At 47.6% G+C, this 22,547-nt stretch overlaps 1 protein-coding gene across 3 annotated transcripts in view; it reads right to left on the reverse strand.

Moving 5' to 3' along the window:
• Positions 1-22,547, reverse strand: part of TRIO (trio Rho guanine nucleotide exchange factor) — a 4,034,553-nt gene that overhangs the window by 1,741,918 nt on the left and 2,270,088 nt on the right. The gene's annotated exons all lie outside the window — the stretch shown is intronic.

Below are 22,547 nucleotides of genomic sequence, written 5' to 3' on the forward strand. Positions count from 1 at the left end.
AGCTAGACACCAGTGTCATGGAATCAAAATCAGTTGTCTGTAGGTGGGCCACAAGGAAATGTAGACACCAACCTCTTCACAAAAGGGAAGTTAAAAGATATTCGAAAATTATTCTTACTTTGTTGTCAAATTTACCATCAATGAAGACAATCCTCTGTGGCGAACTATATAAAAGTCCATCACAAATGTATAAATAAGTTGACTGCGAGGACCACTTGAGAAGATGAAAATAGTTACTTACCTGTTACTCAATTTCTCCAGCACTGGTATCTTTGATACATTCACATAGTTGAATCATTCCCAGTCATCAGGCTGGGAATCCCCAGTAACTTTAAATAGCAGTAAACACTGTTAAAAAGCCCATAGGCCTCAACAACATTGATTATTTAGTAGCACATTCACTTCAACTGAAACAGCCCAAACGTCAGCCAATGAAGGCCACCATAGCTCAGATTTCATAGCACAAGTGTGATATATGTGTGTGTATGTCAATATATATATATATATCAAAGCTCGAAGGTGTCCACCTTTGAGTAGCACGCGAACAGCAGCTTGGTTTATGTATAGGTGAGGACGGGGATCCACTCGTAGACGCCGCTCCGTCCGGGATCTGCCCGACGCGTTTCGAAGCTCCATATGCTTCTCTTCAGGGGCTTTAACGGAAGCGGTGTGCGCAACCACCGACCCACTTCTCCATTTTATATGCAAAACACCCACCGATGGGAGGCTCAAATGAGACTGTGCATTCTGGGAAGTGTGGTCCAGGAAGCACACAATCAAGTCCTGTATGGACTCCACAAGTGGGCCCGTCCTCGATTCCAAGTACGACTGCTGCTTCACTTTTGTGACCCCCAGGGTACCGGGGTGGTGCATACTCCGCGGCTGGAGGGCCGCATATAAATCAAAGCTCGAAGGTGTCCACCTTTGAGTAGCACGCGAACAGCAGCTTGGTTTATGTATAGGTGAGGACGGGGATCCACTCGTAGACACCGCTCCGTACGGGATCTGCCCGACGCGTCTCGAAGCTCCATATGCTTCTCTTCAGGGGCTTTAACGGAAGCGGTGTGCGCAACCACCGACCCACTTCTCCATTTTATATGCAACACACCCACCGATGGGAGGCTCAAATGAGACTGTGCATTCTGGGAAGTGTGGTCCAGGAAGCACACAATCAAGTCCTGTATGGACTCCACAAGTGGGCCCGTCCTCGATTCCAAGTACGACTGCTGCTTCACTTTCGTGACCCCCAGGGTACCGGGGTGGTGCATACTCCGCGGCTGGACGGCCGCGTATAAATCAAAGCTCGAAGGTGTCCACCTTTGAGTAGCACGCGAACAGCAGCTTGGTTTATGTATAGGTGAGGACGGTGATCCACTCGTAGACGCCGCTCCGTACGGGATCTGCCCGACGCGTTTCGAAGCTCCATATGCTTCTCTTCAGGGGCTTTAACGGAAGCGGTGTGCGCAACTACCGACCCACTTCTCCATTTTATATGCAACACACCCACCGATGGGAGGCTCAAATGAGACTGTGCATTCTGGGAAGTGTGGTCCAGGAAGCACACAATCAAGTCCTGTATGGACTCCACAAGTGGGCCCGTCCTCGATTCCAAGTACAACTGCTGCTTCACTTTCGTGACCCCCAGGGTACCGGGGTGGTGCATATTCTGCGGCTGGACGGCCGCGTATAAATCAAAGCTCGAAGGTGTCCACCTTTGAGTAGCACGCGAACAGCAGCTTGGTTTATGTATAGGTGAGGACGGGGATCCACTCGTAGACGCCGCTCCGTACGGGATCTGCCCGACGCGTTTCGAAGCTCCATATGCTTCTCTTCAGGGGCTTTAACGGAAGCGGTGTGCGCAACCACCGACCCACTCCTCCATTTTATATGCAACACACCCACCGATGGGAGGCTCAAATGAGACTGTGCATTCTGGGAAGTGTGGTCCAAGAAGCACACAATCAAGTCCTGTATGGACTCCACAAGTGGGCCCGTCCTCGATTCCAAGTACGACTGCTGCTTCACTTTCGTGACCCCCAGGGTACCGGGGCGGTGCATACTCCGCGGCTGGACGGCCGCGTATAAATCAAAGCTCGTAGGTGTCCACCTTTGAGTAGCACGCGAACAGCAGCTTGGTTTATGTATAGGTGAGGACGGGGATCCACTCGTAGACGCCGCTCCGTACGGGATCTGCCCGACGCGTTTCGAAGCTCCATATGCTTCTCTTCAGGGGCTTTAACGGAAGCGATGTGCGCAACCACCGACCCACTTCTCCATTTTATATGCAACACACCTACCGATGGGAGGCTCAAATGAGACTGTGCATTCTGGGAAGTGTGGTCCAGGAAGCACACAATCAAGTCCTGTATGGACTCCACAAGTGGGCCCGTCCTCGATTCCAAGTACGACTGCTGCTTCACTTTCGTGACCCCCAGGGTACCGGGGTGGTGCATACTCCGCGGCTGGACGGCCGCGTATAAATCAAAGCTCGAAGGTGTCCACCTTTGAGTAGCACGCGAACAGCAGCTTGGTTTATGTATAGGTGAGGACGGGGATCCACTCGTAGACGCCGCTCCGTACGGGATCTGCCCGACACGTTTCGAAGCTCCATATGCTTCTCTTCAGGGGCTTTACCGGAAGCGGTGTGCGCAACCACCGACCCACTTCTCCATTTTATATGCAACACACCCACCGATGGGAGGCTCAAATGAGACTGTGCATTCTGGGAAGTGTGGTCCAGGAAGCACACAATCAAGTCCTGTATGGACTCCACAAGTGGGCCCGTCCTCGATTCCAAGTACGACTGCTGCTTCACTTTCGTGACCCCCAGGGTACCGGGGTGGTGCATACTCCGCGGCTGGACGGCCGCGTATAAATCAAAGCTCGTAGGTGTCCACCTTTGAGTAGCACGCGAACAGCAGCTTGGTTTATGTATAGGTGAGGACGGGGATCCACTCGTAGACGCCGCTCCGTACGGGATCTGCCCGACGCGTTTCGAAGCTCCATATGCTTCTCTTCAGGGGCTTTAACGGAAGCGGTGTGCGCAACCACCGACCCACTTCCTCATATTATATGACGGCCACGAAAGTGAAGCAGCAGTTGTACTTGGAATCGAGGACGGGCCCACTTGTGGAGTCCATACAGGACTTGATTGTGTGCTTCCCGGACCTCACTTCCCAGAATGCACAGTCTCATTTGAGCGTCCCATCGGTGGGTGTGTTATATATAAAATGAGGAAGTGGGTCGGCGGTTGTGCACACCGCTTCCGTTAAAGCCCCTGAAGAGAAGCATATGGAGCTTCGAAACGCGTCGGGCAGATCCCGTACGGAGCGGCGTCTACGAATGGATCCCCGTCCTCACCTATACATAAACCAAGCTGCTGTTCGCGTGCTACTCAAAGGTGGACACCTTGGAGCATTGATTTATACGCGGCCGTCCAGCCGCGGAGTATGCACCACCCCGGTACCCTGGGGGTCACGAAAGTGAAGCAGCAGTTGTACTTGGAATCGAGGACGGGCCCACTTGTGGAGTCCATACAGGACTTGATGGTGTGCTTCCCGGACCTCACTTCCCAGAATGCACAGTCTCATTTGAGCGTCCCATCGGTGGGTGTGTTATATATAAAATGAGGAAGTGGGTCGGCGGTTGTGCACACCGCTTCCGTTAAAGCCCCTGAAGAGAAGCATATGGAGCTTCGAAACGCGGCGGGCAGATCCCGTACGGAGCGGCGTCTACGAATGGATCCCCGTCCTCACCTATACATAAACCAAGCTGCTGTTCGCGTGCTACTCAAAGGTGGACACCTTGGAGCATTGATTTATACGCGGCCGTCCAGCCGCAGAGTATGCACCACCCCGGTACCCTGGGGGTCACGGAAGTGAAGCAGCAGTTGTACTTGGAATCGAGGAAGGGCCCACTTGTGGAGTCCATACAGGACTTGATTGTGTGCTTCCCGGACCTCACTTCCCAGAATGCACAGTCTCATTTGAGCGTCCCATCGGTGGGTGTGTTATATATAAAATGAGGAAGTGGGTCGGCGGTTGTGCACACCGCTTCCGTTAAAGCCCCTGAAGAGAAGCATATGGAGCTTCGAAACGCGTCGGGCAGATCCCGTACGGAGCGGCGTCTACGAATGGATCCCCGTCCTCACCTATACATAAACCAAGCTGCTGTTCGCGTGCTACTCAAAGGTGGACACCTTGGAGCATTGATTTATACGCGGCCGTCTAGCCGTGGAGTATGCACCACCCCGGTACCCTGGGGGTCACGAAAGTGAAGCAGCAGTTGTACTTGGAATCGAGGACGGGCCCACTTGTGGAGTCCATACAGGACTTGATTGTGTGCTTCCCGGACCTCACTTCCCAGAATGCACAGTCTCATTTGAGCGTCCCATCGGTGGGTGTGTTATATATAAAATGAGGAAGTGGGTCGGCGGTTGTGCACACCGCTTCCGTTAAAGCCCCTGAAGAGAAGCATATGGAGCTTCGAAACGCGTCGGGCAGATCCCGTACGGAGCGGCGTCTACGAATGGATCCCCGTCCTCACCTATACATAAACCAAGCTGCTGTTCGCGTGCTTCTCAAAGGTGGACACCTTGGAGCATTGATTTATACGCGGCCGTCCAGCCGCGGAGTATGCACCACCCCGGTACCCTGGGGGTCACGAAAGTGAAGCAGCAGTTGTACTTGGAATCGAGGACGGGCCCACTTGTGGAGTCCATACAGGACTTGATGGTGTGCTTCCCGGACCTCACTTCCCAGAATGCACAGTCTAATTTGAGCGTCCCATCTGTGGGTGTGTTATATATAAAATGAGGAAGTGGGTCGGCGGTTGTGCACACCGCTTCCGTTAAAGCCCCTGAAGAGAAGCATATGGAGCTTCGAAACGCGTCGGGCAGATCCCGTACGGAGCGGCGTCTACGAATGGATCCCCGTCCTCACCTATACATAAACCAAGCTGCTGTTCGCGTGCTACTCAAAGGTGGACACCTTGGAGCATTGATTTATACGCGGCCGTCCAGCCGCGGAGCATGCACCACCCCGGTACCCTGGGGGTCACGAAAGTGAAGCAGCAGTTGTACCTGGAATCGAGGACGGGCCCACTTGTGGAGTCCATACAGGACTTGATTGTGTGCTTCCCGGACCTCACTTCCCAGAATGCGCAGTCTCATTTGAGCGTCCCATCGGTGGGTGTGTTATATATAAAATGAGGAAGTGGGTCGGCGGTTGTGCACACCGCTTCCGTTAAAGCCCCTGAAGAGAAGCATATGGAGCTTCGAAAAGCGTCGGGCAGATCCCGTACGGAGCGGCGTCTACGAATGGATCCCCGTCCTCACCTACACATAAACCAAGCTGCTGTTCGCGTGCTACTCAAAGGTGGACACCTTGGAGCATTGATTTATACGCGGCCGTCCAGCCGCGGAGTATGCACCACCCCGGTACCCTGGGGGTCAAGAAAGTGAAGCAGCAGTTGTACTTGGAATCGAGGACGGGCCCACTTGTGGAGTCCATACAGGACTTGATTGTGTGCTTCCCGGACCTCACTTCCCAGAATGCACAGTCTCATTTGAGCGTCCCATCGGTGGGTGTGTTATATATAAAATGAGGAAGTGGGTCGGCGGTTGTGCACACCGCTTCCGTTAAAGCCCCTGAAGAGAAGCATATGGAGCTTCGAAACGCGTCGGGCAGATCCCGTACGGAGCGGCGTCTACGAATGGATCCCCGTCCTCACCTATACATAAACCAAGCTGCTGTTCGCGTGCTACTCAAAGGTGGACACCTTGGAGCATTGATTTATACGCGGCCGTCCAGCCGCGGAGTATGCACCACCCCGGTACCCTGGGGGTCACGAAAGTGAAGCAGCAGTTGTACTTGGAATCGAGGACGGGCCCACTTGTGGAGTCCATACAGGACTTGATTGTGTGCTTCCCGGACCTCACTTCCCAGAATGCACAGTCTCATTTGAGCGTCCCATCGGTGGGTGTGTTATATATAAAATGAGGAAGTGGGTCGGCGGTTGTGCACACCGCTTCCGTTAAAGCACCTGAAGAGAAGCATATGGAGCTTCGAAACGCGTCGGGCAGATCCCGTACGGAGCGGCGTCTACGAATGGATCCCCGTCCTCACCTATACATAAACCAAGCTGCTGTTCGCGTGCTACTCAAAGGTGGACACCTTGGAGCATTGATTTATACGCGGCCGTCCAGCCGCGGAGTATGCACCACCCCGGTACCCTGGGGGTCACGAAAGTGAAGCAGCAGTTGTACTTGGAATCGAGGACGGGCCCACTTGTGGAGTCCATACAGGATTTGATTGTGTGCTTCCCGGACCTCACTTCCCAGAATGCACAGTCTCATTTGAGCGTCCCATCGGTGGGTGTGTTATATATAAAATGAGGAAGTGGGTCGGCGGTTGTGCACACCGCTTCCGTTAAAGCCCCTGAAGAGAAGCATATGGAGCTTCGAAACGCGTCGGGCAGATCCCGTACGGAGCGGCATCTACGAATGGATCCCCGTCCTCACCTATACATAAACCAAGCTGCTGTTCGCGTGCTACTCAAAGGTGGACACCTTGGAGCATTGATTTATATGCGGCCGTCCAGCCGCGGAGTATGCACCACCCCGGTACCCTGGGGGTCACGAAAGTGAAGCAGCAGTTGTACTTGGAATCGAGGACGGGCCCACTTGTGGAGTCCATACAGGAATTGATTGTGTGCTTCCCGGACCTCACTTCCCAGAATGCACAGTCTCATTTGAGCGTCCCATCGGTGGGTGTGTTATATATAAAATGAGGAAGTGGGTCGGCGGTTGTGCACACCGCTTCCGTTAAAGCCCCTGAAGAGAAGCATATGGAGCTTCGAAACGCGTCGGGCAGATCCCGTACGGAGCGGCGTCTACGAATGGATCCCCGTCTTCACCTATACATAAACCAAGCTGCTGTTCGCGTGCTACTCAAATGTGGACACCTTGGAGCATTGATTTATACGTGGCCGTCCAGCCGTGGAGTATGAACCACCCCGGTACCCTGGGGGTAACGAAAGTGAAGCAGCAGTTGTACTTGGAATCGAGGACGGGCCCACTTGTGGAGTCCATACAGGACTTGATTGTGTGCTTCCCGGACCTCACTTCCCAGAATTCACAGTCTCATTGGAGCGTCCCATCGGTGGGTGTGTTATATATAAAATGAGGAAGTGGGTCGGCGGTTGTGCACACCGCTTCCGTTAAAGCCCCTGAAGAGAAGCATATGGAGCTTCGAAACGCGTCGGGCAGATCCCGTACGGAGCGGCGTCTACGAATGGATCCCCGTCCTCACCTATACATAAACCAAGCTGCTGTTCGCGTGCTACTCAAAGGTGGACACCTTAGAGCATTGATATATATATATATATATATATATATATATATATATTCACTGAAAAAAACATAGGTTTTAGGCCTTATATAGTTAGGAATTAGCATTTTAAAAACCTTGCAAATTCACTGAAAAAAACATAGGTTTCAGGCCTTATATAGTTAGGAATTAGCATTTAAAAAACCTTTGAAATTCACTGAAAAAACCATAGGTTTTAGGCCTTATGTAGTTAGGAATTCGCATTTAAAAAACCTCGCAAATTCACTGAAAAAAACATAGGTTTCAGGCCTTATATAGTTAGGAATTAGCATTTAAAAAACCTTTGAAATTCACTGAAAAAAACATAGGTTTTAGGCCTTATATAGTTAGGAATTAGCATTTAAAAAACCTTGAAAATTCACTGAAAAAACCATAGGTTTCAGGCCTTATATAGTTAGGAATTAGCATTTAAAAAACCATTGAAATTGCTCCTATATAGTTAGTTGGACTAACTATATTTGGCGCAACCGCAATCCACTGCTGATGATGTCACATATTACATCATTCATGACATGGTCAGTGACATCACTGATGACATCTCAAATGACATCACTGATGACATCTCATTTGACATCACTGATGACATCACTGATTACATCATTCGTGTGATAATACGATGCACCTCCTCACACTCTAATATAACCTTTGATACACCCAGTGTTAAATACAGACTACCATTCTTAAAACTATTGACACACCAATACCAGTTACTACATAGGCACTCACTGATTCCTAGGTCTACTCACACATCCACTCATTCACCCATACAATCACTCATACATACAGTCACTCATCAATGCAACACTATCATATGCACTCATACACCTATGCAGACACTCGCACACTGCCACTCATCCATGGAGTTACTCACACACCTAGTCAGTCATGAAAGAATCAATCACACTTCCATTTCCTCATCTATATAGTTATACACACAACACCTTACTTATTCAAACATATACTAACACATACTTACTCTCTTATACAATCACTGATACAAGTACACATTGATCTGCACAGAGTCACACACTTCCCAGCCAGCCACACACGCACTCAGTCTTCCATACAAATACTTGGGCAACCAATCAATAACCCATATAGCCACTCATATAGCTACTGATCAACGCATGCAGCAGCTTACACAACAACAGACATACTGATGCACACATTCACACAAAACCTGGGATTTTTCCCGACTTCCCCGCTTGACCAAATTGTGTGATCCTAAGCAAATATTTTATTTTCCCTGTGGTTTTTTTCTCTTATTACATTTGAGAGCACTTTGAAATACGTGAGCACCTCTCTTGTGTCTTAGTGAAATAGTCAATAGTGCTGCTCCATGCAAGAATCTAGGCCACATATAGGGTGTATATGACAACTAACTTGTCTCTTAATTCCCTAATGGCATTGCTGTCATTGCAGGGGTAGAAGTGAGCTTGAATAGTTTAAAATTACAAAAAACATAGTTGATGGACAGAATGTAGAACAATGTCATACATTCACCCCAGTACAAGGATCTGGGCCTAAATCCATCGTTTTTTTCACTCCACACCACCCTGGGTTAGACACTGGCTATATGCAAATCAGCTCTGACCCTTTGCCTCATGGGAAAAGTCCAGTCCGAACTACCAAGCCATGTCTTTCCCAGACCGGAATCAAGCATCCAAGGACCGGTTTCTGGCTATCAGCCTTCATTCAGCCTGGATAGCTTGACTCCAGTGGTGTGGAGAGCCTGGGACTCACGTCTGAGCATACCCAGCCCACTCGCGGTGAAAATTACAAAAAACACAGTTGATGGACAGAATGTAGAACAATGTCATACATTCACCCCAGTACAAGGATCTGGGCCTAAATCCGTCGTTTTTTTCACTCCACACCACCCTGGGTTAGACACTGGCTATATGCAAATCAGCTCTGACCCTTTGCCTCATGGGAAAAGTCCAGTCCGAACTACCAAGCCATGTCTTTCCCAGACCGGAATCAAGCATCCAAGGACCGGTTTCTGGCTATCAGCCTTCATTCAGCCTGGATAGCTTGACTCCAGTGGTGTGGAGAGCCTGGGACTCACGTCTGAGCATACCCAGCCCACTCGCGGTGAAAATTACAAAAAACACAGTTGATGGACAGAATGTAGAACAATGTCATACATTCACCCCAGTACAAGGATCTGGGCCTAAATCCATCGTTTTTTTCACTCCACACCACCCTGGGTTAGACACTGGCTATATGCAAATCAGCTCGGACCCTTTGCCTCATGGGAAAAGTCCAGTCCGAACTACCAAGCCATGTCTTTCCCAGACCGGAATCAAGCATCCAAGGACCGGTTTCTGGCTATCAGCCTTCATTCAGCCTGGATAGCTTGACTCCAGTGGTGTGGAGAGCCTGGGACTCACGTCTGAGCATACCCAGCCCACTCGCGGTGAAAATTACAAAAAACACAGTTGATGGACAGAATGTAGAACAATGTCATACATTCACCCCAGTACAAGGATCTGGGCCTAAATCCGTCGCTTTTTTCACTCCACACCACCCTGGGTTAGACACTGGCTATATGCAAATCAGCTCTGACCCTTTGCCTCATGGGAAAAGTCCAGTCCGAACTACCAAGCCATGTCTTTCCCAGACCGGAATCAAGCATCCAAGGACCGGTTTCTGGCTATCAGCCTTCATTCAGCCTGGATAGCTTGACTCCAGTGGTGTGGAGAGCCTGGGACTCACGTCTGAGCATACCCAGCCCACTCGCGGTGAAAATTACAAAAAACACAGTTGATGGACAGAATGTAGAACAATGTCATACATTCACCCCAGTACAAGGATCTGGGCCTAAATCCATCGTTTTTTTCACTCCACACCACCCTGGGTTAGACACTGGCTATATGCAAATCAGCTCTGACCCTTTGCCTCATGGGAAAAGTCCAGTCCGAACTACCAAGCCATGTCTTTCCCAGACCGGAATCAAGCATCCAAGGACCGGTTTCTGGCTATCAGCCTTCATTCAGCCTGGATAGCTTGACTCCAGTGGTGTGGAGAGCCTGGGACTCACGTCTGAGCATACCCAGCCCACTCGTGGTGAAAATTACAAAAAACACAGTTGATGGACAGAATGTAGAACAATGTCATACATTCAGCCCAGTACAAGGATCTGGGCCTAAATCCATCGTTTTTTTCACTCCACACCACCCTGGGTTAGACACTGGCTATATGCAAATCAGCTCTGACCCTTTGCCTCATGGGAAAAGTCCAGTCCGAACTACCAAGCCATGTCTTTCCCAGACCGGAATCAAGCATCCAAGGACCGGTTTCTGGCTATCAGCCTTCATTCAGCCTGGATAGCTTGACTCCAGTGGTGTGGAGAGCCTGGGACTCACGTCTGAGCATACCCAGCCCACTCGGGGTGAAAATTACAAAAAACACAGTTGATGGACAGAATGTAGAACAATGTCATACATTCACCCCAGTACAAGGATCTGGGCCTAAATCCATCGTTTTTTTCACTCCACACCACCCTGGGTTAGACACTGGCTATATGCAAATCAGCTCTGACCCTTTGCCTCATGGGAAAAGTCCAGTCCGAACTACCAAGCCATGTCTTTCCCAGACCGGAATCAAGCATCCAAGGACCGGTTTCTGGCTATCAGCCTTCATTCAGCCTGGATAGCTTGACTCCAGTGGTGTGGAGAGCCTGGGACTCACGTCTGAGCATACCCAGCCCACTCGGGGTGAAAATTAAAAAAAACACAGTTGATGGACAGAATGTAGAACAATGTCATACATTCACCCCAGTACAAGGATCTGGGCCTAAATCCATCGTTTTTTTCACTCCACACCACCCTGGGTTAGACACTGGCTATATGCAAATCAGCTCTGACCCTTTGCCTCATGGGAAAAGTCCAGTCCGAACTACCAAGCCATGTCTTTCCCAGACCGGAATCAAGCATCCAAGGACCGGTTTCTGGCTATCAGCCTTCATTCAGCCTGGATAGCTTGACTCCAGTGGTGTGGAGAGCCTGGGACTCACGTCTGAGCATACCCAGCCCACTCGGGGTGAAAATTACAAAAAACACAGTTGATGGACAGAATGTAGAACAATGTCATACATTCACCCCAGTACAAGGATCTGGGCCTAAATCCATCGTTGTTTTCACTCCACACCACCCTGGGTTAGACACTGGCTATATGCAAATCAGCTCTGACCCTTTGCCTCATGGGAAAAGTCCAGTCCGAACTACCAAGCCATGTCTTTCCCAGACCGGAATCAAGCATCCAAGGACCGGTTTCTGGCTATCAGCCTTCATTCAGCCTGGATAGCTTGACTCCAGTGGTGTGGAGAGCCTGGGACTCACGTCTGAGCATACCCAGCCCACTCGGGGTGAAAATTACAAAAAACACAGTTGATGGACAGAATGTAGAACAATGTCATACATTCACCCCAGTACAAGGATCTGGGCCTAAATCCATCGTTTTTCTCACTCCACACCACCCTGGGTTAGACACTGGCTATATGCAAATCAGCTCTGACCCTGTGCCTCATGGGAAAAGTCCAGTCCGAACTACCAAGCCATGTCTTTCCCAGACCGGAATCAAGCATCCAAGGACCGGTTTCTGGCTATCAGCCTTCATTCAGCCTGGATAGCTTGACTCCAGTGGTGTGGAGAGCCTGGGACTCACGTCTGAGCATACCCAGCCCACTCGGGGTGAAAATTACAAAAAACACAGTTGATGGACAGAATGTAGAACAATGTCATACATTCACCCCAGTACAAGGATCTGGGCCTAAATCCATCGTTTTTTTCACTCCACACCACCCTGGGTTAGACACTGGCTATATGCAAATCAGCTCTGACCCTTTGCCTCATGGGAAAAGTCCAGTCCGAACTACCAAGCCATGTCTTTCCCAGACCGGAATCAAGCATCCAAGGACCGGTTTCTGGCTATCAGCATTCATTCAGCCTGGATAGCTTGACTCCAGTGGTGTGGAGAGCCTGGGACTCACGTCTGAGCATACCCAGCCCACTCGGGGTGAAAATTAAAAAAAACACAGTTGATGGACAGAATGTAGAACAATGTCATACATTCACCCCAGTACAAGGATCTGGGCCTAAATCCATCGTTTTTTTCACTCCACACCACCCTGGGTTAGACACTGGCTATATGCAAATCAGCTCTGACCCTTTGCCTCATGGGAAAAGTCCAATCCGAACTACCAAGCCATGTCTTTCCCAGACCGGAATCAAGCATCCACATTCTGTCCATCACTGTTGTGTTTGCAATTACCGCTCTAAGTGTACTGGGGATGCTCAGACGTGAGTCCCAGGCACTCCACACCACTGGAATCAAGCTAGCCGGGCTGATGAGAGGTGTTACCTCGAAACCGGGCCGGTCCTCGGATGCTTGTTTCCGTTCTGGGAAGGACATGGCTTTTGTAGTTCGGACTGGACTGTTCCCATGGGGCACAGGGTCAGCGCTGATTTGCATATCGCCATTGTCTAACCCAGGGTGGTGTGGAGTGGAAAAACGATGGATTTGGGCCCAGATCTTTGGACTGGGTGAATGTGTGACATTGATCCACATTCTGTCCATCACTGTTGTGTTTGCAATTACCGCTCTAAGTGTACTGGGGATGCTCAGACTTGAGTCCTAGGCACTCCACACCACTGGAATCAAGCTAGCCGGGCTGATGAGAGGTGTTACCTCGAAACCGGGCCGGTCCTCGGATGCTTGTTTCCGTTCTGGGAAGGACATGGCTTTTGTAGTTCGGACTGGACTGTTCCCATGGGGCACAGGGTCAGTGCTGATTTGCATATCGCCATTGTCTAACCCAGGGTGGTGTGGAGTGGAAAAACGATGGATTTGGGCCCAGATGTTTGGACTGGGGTGAATGTGTGACATTGATCCACATTCTGTCCATCACTGTTGTGTTTGCAATTACCGCTCTAAGTGTACTGGGGATGCTCAGACGTGAGTCCCAGGCACTCCACACCACTGGAATCAAGCTAGCCGGGCTGATGAGAGGTGTTACCTCGAAACCGGGCCGGTCCTCAGATGCTTGTTTCCGTTCTGGGAAGGACATGGCTTTTGTAGTTCGGACTGGACTGTTCCCATGGGGCACAGGGTCAGCGCTGATTTGCATATCGCCATTGTCTAACCCAGGGTGGTGTGGAGTGGAAAAACGATGGATTTGGGCCCAGATCTTTGGACTGGGGTGAATGTGTGACATTGATCCACATTCTGTCCATCACTGTTGTGTTTGCAATTACCGCTCTAAGTGTACTGGGGATGCTCAGACTGGAGTCCTAGGCACTCCACACCACTGGAATCAAGCTAGCCGGGCTGATGAGAGGTGTTACCTCGAAACCGGGCCGGTCCTCGGATGCTTGTTTCCGTTCTGGGAAGGACATGGCTTTTGTAGTTCGGACTGGACTGTTCCCATGGGGCACAGGGTCAGCGCTGATTTGCATATCGCCATTGTCTAACCCAGGGTGGTGTGGAGTGGAAAAACGATGGATTTGGGCCCAGATCTTTGGACTGGGGTGAATGTGTGACATTGATCCACATTCTGTCCATCACTGTTGTGTTTGCAATTATTGAATAGTTTAAAGGCTGCTGCCACTTTTAATGAATGCCTCTCAATACTGTGATATAATCTGACGCACTAAGTTGAAAAGCTTCTGCATGTTGTTTTTTAAGAGTCTTTATCATATTTGTATGGTGTTGATTGCAGTTTACATGCTAAACATGTTCAGGGCTCTGCTCTGCCTGTTCACTTGTTGGCTCAACCACCTCTGGTTAGGAACTGATCGGAACAAGCAGACCTTGCAGTGAGATCTGAAGATGGCGGCGAGGTCAAGCACCCCTGTCTCCTCGTATATAGTAAACGCACAAAGATGTTTAGAGTTCTGATACTTTTCACATTCATTTTCGTGATGACGGCATCATACCGTCACACATTTTGTGCACTCCAGAGACAGACAGCCTTGACCTTAGTGCAGACCTATAAAACAGTGGCGCCTATCATGCTTGGGAAGTGAGTGGGTCGGGAAACTGCCTGCTTGGACTGTTATCCTAGATGTGTGCACTATTTTTGACACGCAGCCTGAATGTGTAGGCGGATGATAAAACCCTGCTGCGCTGTCGAGGGTTTACAACTTTCTTTCAGGTTCACAGCTCACGGACCACAATTTACCGGGGGAAGACGGACTTACCCTCGGCATGTGAGCTCCGTTGAATTGCTTTAGGATAGTTAGGGCATCCCATTGGCTTGTTGCCAAGTGAGCTGGAAACGTGCTTGCAGTTCCCAGAATCCCTTGTATTCATTTGCTTCCTCGAGGCAAAATAGTGAAGGCTGTCATGCACCCGTCATGTGGAGTCCACGAGCCGAAACAAGCTAACCGCATTTCCAGTAACAGCTGTTTTTTTGGTTTATTTTTTTACATAGCAAATGTGTTGCATGCAGATCAGATTATTTTCACATGCCAGCAAAATTATCCTTCCAGGCGATGAAACACTGCCACTAAATCAGCACTTGCTCAGACTAAAAAGTCAAAAATCGACATTGTATTGATATTTTTGGAATTGTCAAAATAGACATTTGTCAAAAAGACACGGGGGCCCCGCTGCGGTACGGGCGGCGTCTCCTCCTTTCCCGGGGCTCCCTCAGCACACGGGAGCCCCGCACCAGCCGGCAGCATCACCTGGTCTCCCCCTCGGCACAGGAGACCGGGCGGGCACATCGAAAGCTTCCCCCAGGCAGGGGGAAGCGGAAACCATGTCCTCCCGGCCCCGCCCACAACCAGGCGGCGGCCATCTTGAGGCGGCTCGGGCCGCGGCGGTGATCTCGGGGGTAAAACGAGGGGTGGGCACCCTCGATATTAAAATAAAGACATTAAAATAAAAGAGAGAAACCCCCCAAGCCCCCCCCCCCCCAAGTTTTCTCTCTTTTAATTTTCTCAGGAACCACTGGAGGGATTTACACTATTTAACCAAAAGCGTGATCTGCGTACCAGACTCTTCCATTTTGACAAGTTTGGTGTAATTCCGTTCAGCGGTTCAAGCTGTAGCCGTGTCTAAAGGTCCTATGGAAATTAACATGGGGAAAACACGTTTTGGGACCCCCCCTTTTTCTCAGCCCCCACTTGACTAATCCCCCCAAAACTTTCAGGGAAGGAGAGGAGCAGAGCGCGCCATCTTCTTTGAGAAATGGTCGAAGATTCATCAACCAGCGCCAAAGTTATTCCCAATAGAATGGTGCGGATTTCCTATGGAAACTAGGTCCTAACTATATATACCTACTGACGACCGTCAGTAGGATATATATATATATATATATATATATATATATATATATATATATATATATATATATATATATATATATATTTATTTATTTATTTTTATACACTGTGGATACTGCAACAGGCATAGTGTAGTTATAGTCAGGGAGACTAGATTTGTGTGTCATATGAGGATGAAATTATGCTAGAGGGTTTACTAAAATCTGTGGTAAGAAAAAGTAAATTATGCAGCTTAATGTGGCACATTTTGTCATAGTATTAAACACCATTTTGTCATTTTTGCATACATTACGACTATTTGGGAAAAGGTTTCATCTCATTAGTACATATTGATACTCAAGTACAGCCATAAACAACAGAAAGACAACACGTCAACCTTTGCGCTCAGGCCTTCCACTGCGCAGCAACAAGTGTTGCCATGTTTTTAGTAACTATTAATCTGTTTGAGCTACAAGCATTTTCTTCAGATAAAATCTCCAGATTATGTAACAGTTTATGGATTGTGTGAATGCCTCATTATGCGAAAAACAATGTAGCTGCAAAATTGCATAGTTCCAGGGGCCCTGGTCATAGTTAGGCCAGCGTTTCCCCAGAATTTATTTTAGTTTAATAGTTTTGGCACTGTTTGATGAATTTTCATGAAACCAAGCATCCACTTTGGCTGCTTCTTGGAAAGTTTTGTGCCGATCTGTCAAGCAGGTATCACGTGGCTGGTTTAGGCCTGGGAAGCAACATTGCCATTTTACATGTAAGCATTTCTTATGCTGCCTTATTTTCTACATAATGACTTTTGACACACATCTGCTTGCGTGACAGTGCAGGATTACTTTCTCTGAAATCACATAGTGTACTTATGAAGTGGAGTTGTAAGTTATCACAACACCTTGAACATTTAGAACAAGGCCTGAACATACATTGTGCAAATGTTGTTGTTTGTTATTACACTTAAAATGTCTAAGAAGATGTGTTGGGGTACCGGGCTAATGACACTGTACCTTCACCTGGGGGCTAGTGCACATAGCTAGAGGGATGACGTACCTAGGACGGAGGCAGTGGATTGTAGGCATGGCACACAGGGCTGGGTGCCATGTAGACTCTTGACTTTTCTCTGCACCAGAACATGCAGCCTGCAATGGCAGGTAGTGGGTGTTAAGGTACAGGGCCTCTAAGGTTGGCGCTATAGGTGCTGCAGCCCTTAGAGGTCTTCCCTCGTCACAGTGCCCTTGGTACCCATGGTACCTTTTACAAGGGACTTACCTGTGGCCAGAGATGTGCCAATTGTTGGTACAAAGGTACAGTTTTGGGTAAGAACACAGATCCTGGGAACCTGATTGGCAGGGTCCCATGGCACATCAAGTCCAATTGCATCAGATTTCAGACAAAAAGTGGGGGGTAACCATGCAAAACGTAGCTCTTTCCTACACCAAGGTGTCGCCATACACATTGCAGGGAATTCCAATACCCTTTGAAGCTTCAAAATCAACAGTGCAAACTGTTGCAGTTGCTGCAATCACTCGTTCAAATACGAGAACAGATACAGACATCATAACGGATGTCAATGCTGCATGCAATGACATCTACTTGCCAAAAGGCTTTCCACTTAAGCACAAATTATATGAACACAATATACTGTTTGCTCACATTCCTGGAGTGTGGTATAGAGAAATACCCAATTCTGACCGCAGGTTAGGTTTAATTCTAGCTGCACACGAGGGGTGGCTGCTACAATTCCATTATTGCAGCAACACTATTGGTGGCCTGGTCTCTATAAATAGACCAAGGACTTTATCCTCAAATGCAACATCTACCAGTAGATCAAGGGTTCCACCCAGGCACTTCCAACACAGACACCTCTACTGATTTCAAACAAGCCTCTGGCTTGTGTTTATCTGGACCATTGCAGACCTTTGTCATCAGATGTGGTTTGCAAGTATATCTTGAGTGCAGTGGATTCCTGCCCTCAAATCCTATGGGTATTGCCACAGCGGTTGGCTGGCGCCAAAACTGTTATAAAGGATCTGCAAGTCTTTATTGGGACATACGAAGTTGGCATATCACATACTGACCAAGGTCTGGCATTCACCTCTAGGGCTAACAAAATTGTCATAGGGAGTTTAGTGTGACCCTGAGGTATTCCTCCCCAAATCATTCAAAGGGGAATGCAGTAGTGGAGAGAAAAACTCGGGACTTAAAGCAGTCTTTAACAGCTAGGCCAGTGTTTCCCAAACTGTGGTCCGCAGACCCCCAGGGGTCCCTGACACATTCCCAGGGGGTCCTCAGGCAGCAGTTTTAAAAGCACTGCAAAGTATCTTGTTTAATTAGCAGTTTTCAAAGAACAATAAAAGTGTCAAGATAACACCAGTGATTAATGTCCCTGCTGGAGAGACATGAGAGCTTTGTCCAGTGGCAGCTTTCACTTGTCTAATGTAGCACAGAGGGTTAATATGCCTACTGCAAAGGACAGTGTACCATGCATTTTGTAAAACAGTATTTTATATGCTCAGGTCAGTGGGTTACTGCTTTTGTAGGAGAGATTCTTGTGTTACAGTGCAGTTCATAAGTGACAATAGTAATCTAGCACAGTGACCTATAAACTGTCATCACACAGCTGCTTGCAAACTGCAAGGTACAAGTTGGTGACTTATGTTTATTCCCAGTCTTTAATTATCCTGATGCTGCTAAAAAGGTTTAGTTGGGTGGAAATACATTTTTATTGTTAAAGTCTATGCTAACCACTGTGTTATGTTCTGAATCCTGAGTTTGTGCTTCTCCAGACCAAGCACTCTTTAAAAATGCCTACCAGTACGAATGATATGTGAATGCTACACCTTGTAGTCAGTCCCCTTTGCCTTATGTAATATTTTCTATACACTGATTTACACATATGATTCACTGTCTCTAAATGTGTGTGATGTGAAGTGCTCTGACATCCTACAATGGTATGAGAGATGCTATACAAAATGAAATACACGTGACAGAGGGGCTATGGAGAGATGAGAAACACTGTTGGAGAGTGATAGTGGGGGAATCATTGAAGAAACCCCAGAAAGATTGTCGTATTCTTGTGCATAGTCAGGTCTTCATTTACTATCCTTTAAAAGCTAATACAATTCTAGATATAATGATAAATGTGTTGTAGACTGCACCATTGTTTCCAAATTTTCTTGGAGGGAGAGCCTCCCAAAGCCCCCTTTGTAGTGGCCAGGCTCACTCGCTGCACATGGTGTGCACCCTATGGGGACTGGTCTGAAATCATTTGCCAGGGCTGCTTTGGGTTTCCAGTCTGGCCCTAGCAGGAGCAGGAGCAGGAGCCTCGTACTGCGGAATAAAACCAACCATTAAAAAGTTAGTAAAGGAGATGCAGCACCAACCTTCCCATCAACTTTTTTCGTTTTCTTTCAAATTCTTTCAATATAAAATACAACAGAAATGGCGGAGAGTTTTGTTAGCCTCCTTGGCTTAACAACACACTCCACCACTTCAGAAACGCAGGGCTGCACCATATTTACAAGAATATGGTGCAGCCCTGTGTTTCCCATGCGCTGGTGCTACACTTAACAGGGGAAGATTGTTTATGTACCACAAAGGTCCGCCTTCCTGCACATAAACTATCATGAAATGTTGTTTTGTCACTTCTATGTGTGCTGCTTAATGCAGCACACATGGAAGTTACAAAATGTAATTTTTGTTTTAATGATTGTTGATGTGCAGGAAGGGTCACCTTCCTGAGCATAACAATTTAAGGCATTTTGCAAAAACGAGGAGAAATGAAGCATTTCTCCTTGTTTCGCCAAGTTAAGACCAGGTTTTCCCTGGTCTTAATTTTGGCGCTGCCTCCCATTTACGCTGCCCTTGTAAATAGGGGGCAGCATCAAAATCAATGGGTGTTGCAGTGGAAACGCCCACGGCAACACCCACTGCCCACCCCTTTCACACTAAGCATTGGGTGAAAGGGGGTCTTATTTACAAGGCACCGTCCAGCCACGTTAAGTGGCTTAACGCTGCCTTGTAAATAAGGCGAAGCCCCTATCGCCATGGGATTGTCTCAAAAAGTGATGTTTCCATGCTGATAGGGGGTTGGAAATATGCTCCTAAAATCATTAGTAATTCGAGTATTTGTTTTGTGTGCACATGTGTGTTACTTTTTTCCGAATTACTGTTTTAATGTTTGATATTTAAATCCTACAAATTGCTTGGGAGTCCTCCGTTTCCAGTGGTGACTCAATGGGGGTCCTCAGGAGTCAAATGTTTGGGAGCCACTGAGCTAGGGTATTGGGCTCAGCTTGCAGTTGGGTCCATCATCGTTATGCGGTCCAGAGGGCACTGAACAATCTACCTAGAAAATCTGTGGGTGGTGGAACTCCATTCGAGATCCTTTTAGGGGTAAAAATGTGGGTCCCAGACCTCAACAGTCTGGCTGTTTTACAGGAACTGAATAGTTTCCAGTACTTACAAAGCAATGTCCAAGTAAAAAGTATTGCCATTGGTGTGGTAAAGGAATTGCTGGCAGCTCTTGGTTTGATCCCAAAGATTGGGGATCTGGTCAGGGAGAAAATTGTGGACAAGAAAGAATTTGGGCTGTCCTACATAGCGCCTGTACCTGTACTAGCCGTCGAAGATACCAGAACTGTACTTCTTCCGCCTCTTGTCAGCCTCAGAAACAAGAGATTTGTCTCCATTGATATGCTCAAACCACACTATGTGGCCGATTCTCAACAGTAGGCTGCGTGGGCTCCTGGGTAGTTACCTGCCTCCTCTCACTATCATACGGGAAGTTCGGATGGAAACTTTAATTACTGAGGAAGCATCCTTTCCCCAACAGGAGATAGTAGTAATCAACAATGAAGTATCTATTCTACCTGTTACTACAACAACTACTGTACAATCGACTAGTACAGAAACATAGATTTCAATTCGGAATCTTAGCACGAATGCTGTTTATGTAAATGTCAAAGAAAAATGACACGACGCACAGCAAATGTAGTACAGCTGTGTATTTGTGGTTCTGGGTGCAAACACAGTATCGTCGCGTATCCCACGGCGTACACTGTAAACAAATGGGTAGTGGGATCAGTGGATCACTGTCCCATCCTGTGTTGCACACCTTAATTCCTCTTCCAGAAAAAGAGGTTCCAAACTTGTTTTCAACGTTTCAATTATGCTTTTATTCAGCAAAAGTTTCTTGATTTGCGTTTTTACACAAATTTGTTCATCATTTTTTAGACATTTGTGCGGTTTCTCTTTATATGTTTAAACATATCAACACTGTCCTTTTAAAGCCATCCAATGCATTTCGAGGCTTACCGCCTCTTCGTCAGGGAAAAGGATACTGAAATAAAATAAAATGTAGAATGCAATAAATGTTCAATAATTAATATAAACCATGGCTGGTGTTGGGGGTTGTTCAGTGTGGGAGAGGAAGGGTTGTGTTTGGAGTCGTGCGTATTTATAGTGGCACCTTAGAAAAATTATCCCGCAACCTGTGTAACGTGGTTTACAAGTATCGACTTTGGGCTTACGTGTGGCTCTGTCGTTAGGACTCGCGTATTCTGAAAATTGCAAAATACCTATTAGAGTATTCTTAAAATTAATCAAGCGGGAAAGCTATCAGAAGCGGTAATGCTCCGTAGAGCTGTCGACTTCCCGTAGGGACTGACCTGTTAGTTCGTGCTTCGGTCTCTAAGCTGGTATCGCGCTTCCGCCATCTTGCGAACCGGGGTCTCAGTGCGAGTTAGGTGCTCGTGTCATGTGATGTTAGTAGCGGTCATGTGATCATAGAAACTAAAGACAGCTTCTGAGTGCGCTTGTTAGTCTGTTGTTCTGTGGCTGGTTAACGGGGTGAATACCGTTTCTAAGGTGTTATATAATATTAACCTGAAGGATGAGGGAAAATTAAAAAGTGGATAAAGCGGTACTGAGGGTTAACAATACATCACATTAAATTTAAAACAGTAGAACATAGTGATGGATAACATAAATGTGAAGTTCATATTGAGGATGCACAGGGGCCCAAGCAACCAACAGATGAACCAGATCAACTATTAGGACTACGTCCCCATAGTACATCCCAATCGCCCGTAAGCCACAAAACACTGGATCTTTTCGAAAACAGAGTAAAGCAAGATCTTAAAAAAATTGGCCATGGAAAGAAACACCATAAAAATATCACACAAAAAGATTTAGACACCTTAAAAAGGATTTCATCAAACGAACACATTAAATGTGTAAAAGCGGATAAAGGGGGAGCCCTAGTCATCATGGATCAAAGCATGTACAACCTCAAAGTTATAGAACACATCAGCGATACCAACACCTACATGAGACTGGAGAATAACCCATCCATGGAATTCACCAAAACACTGACGACCCTTCTAGAAAAGGCATATGACCTAGGTATCATCAATGAACGCACTAAGAAATTCCTAACTAAGACAAACCCAAAGAGTCCCACCCTGAAAATGGTGCCAAAAATACACAAAGATCTGATGGACCCTCCCATGAGACCCATTGTCTCTACATGTGGAAGTATACACGAACCTGTGGGACAATTAATAGATAAATATCTACAGCCAGCTGTACAAACAATGAGGACCTACACAAGGGACACCACTGACTTCATCTCCAAATTGCACAGTATTGAAATCAATCCGGATGAGACCTTAATCCTATGTACAGCAGATGTACGGTCCCTATACACATCAATACCCCACTCATTGGGCATTGAAGCGATTGAAAAAACTTTGTTAAACTCTTCAATTGACAGTGGATTTCAAACATTCCTTATGGAACTTATGCTGTTTACTCTCTATCATAGTTATTTTAAATATCAAGACACCTGGTATCTTCAACTTGTGGGCATGGCTATGGG

The sequence above is a fragment of the Lissotriton helveticus genome, chromosome 4_1, assembly GCF_964261635.1.
Source record: "Lissotriton helveticus chromosome 4_1, aLisHel1.1, whole genome shotgun sequence".
NCBI classification, from domain to species: domain Eukaryota; kingdom Metazoa; phylum Chordata; class Amphibia; order Caudata; family Salamandridae; genus Lissotriton; species Lissotriton helveticus.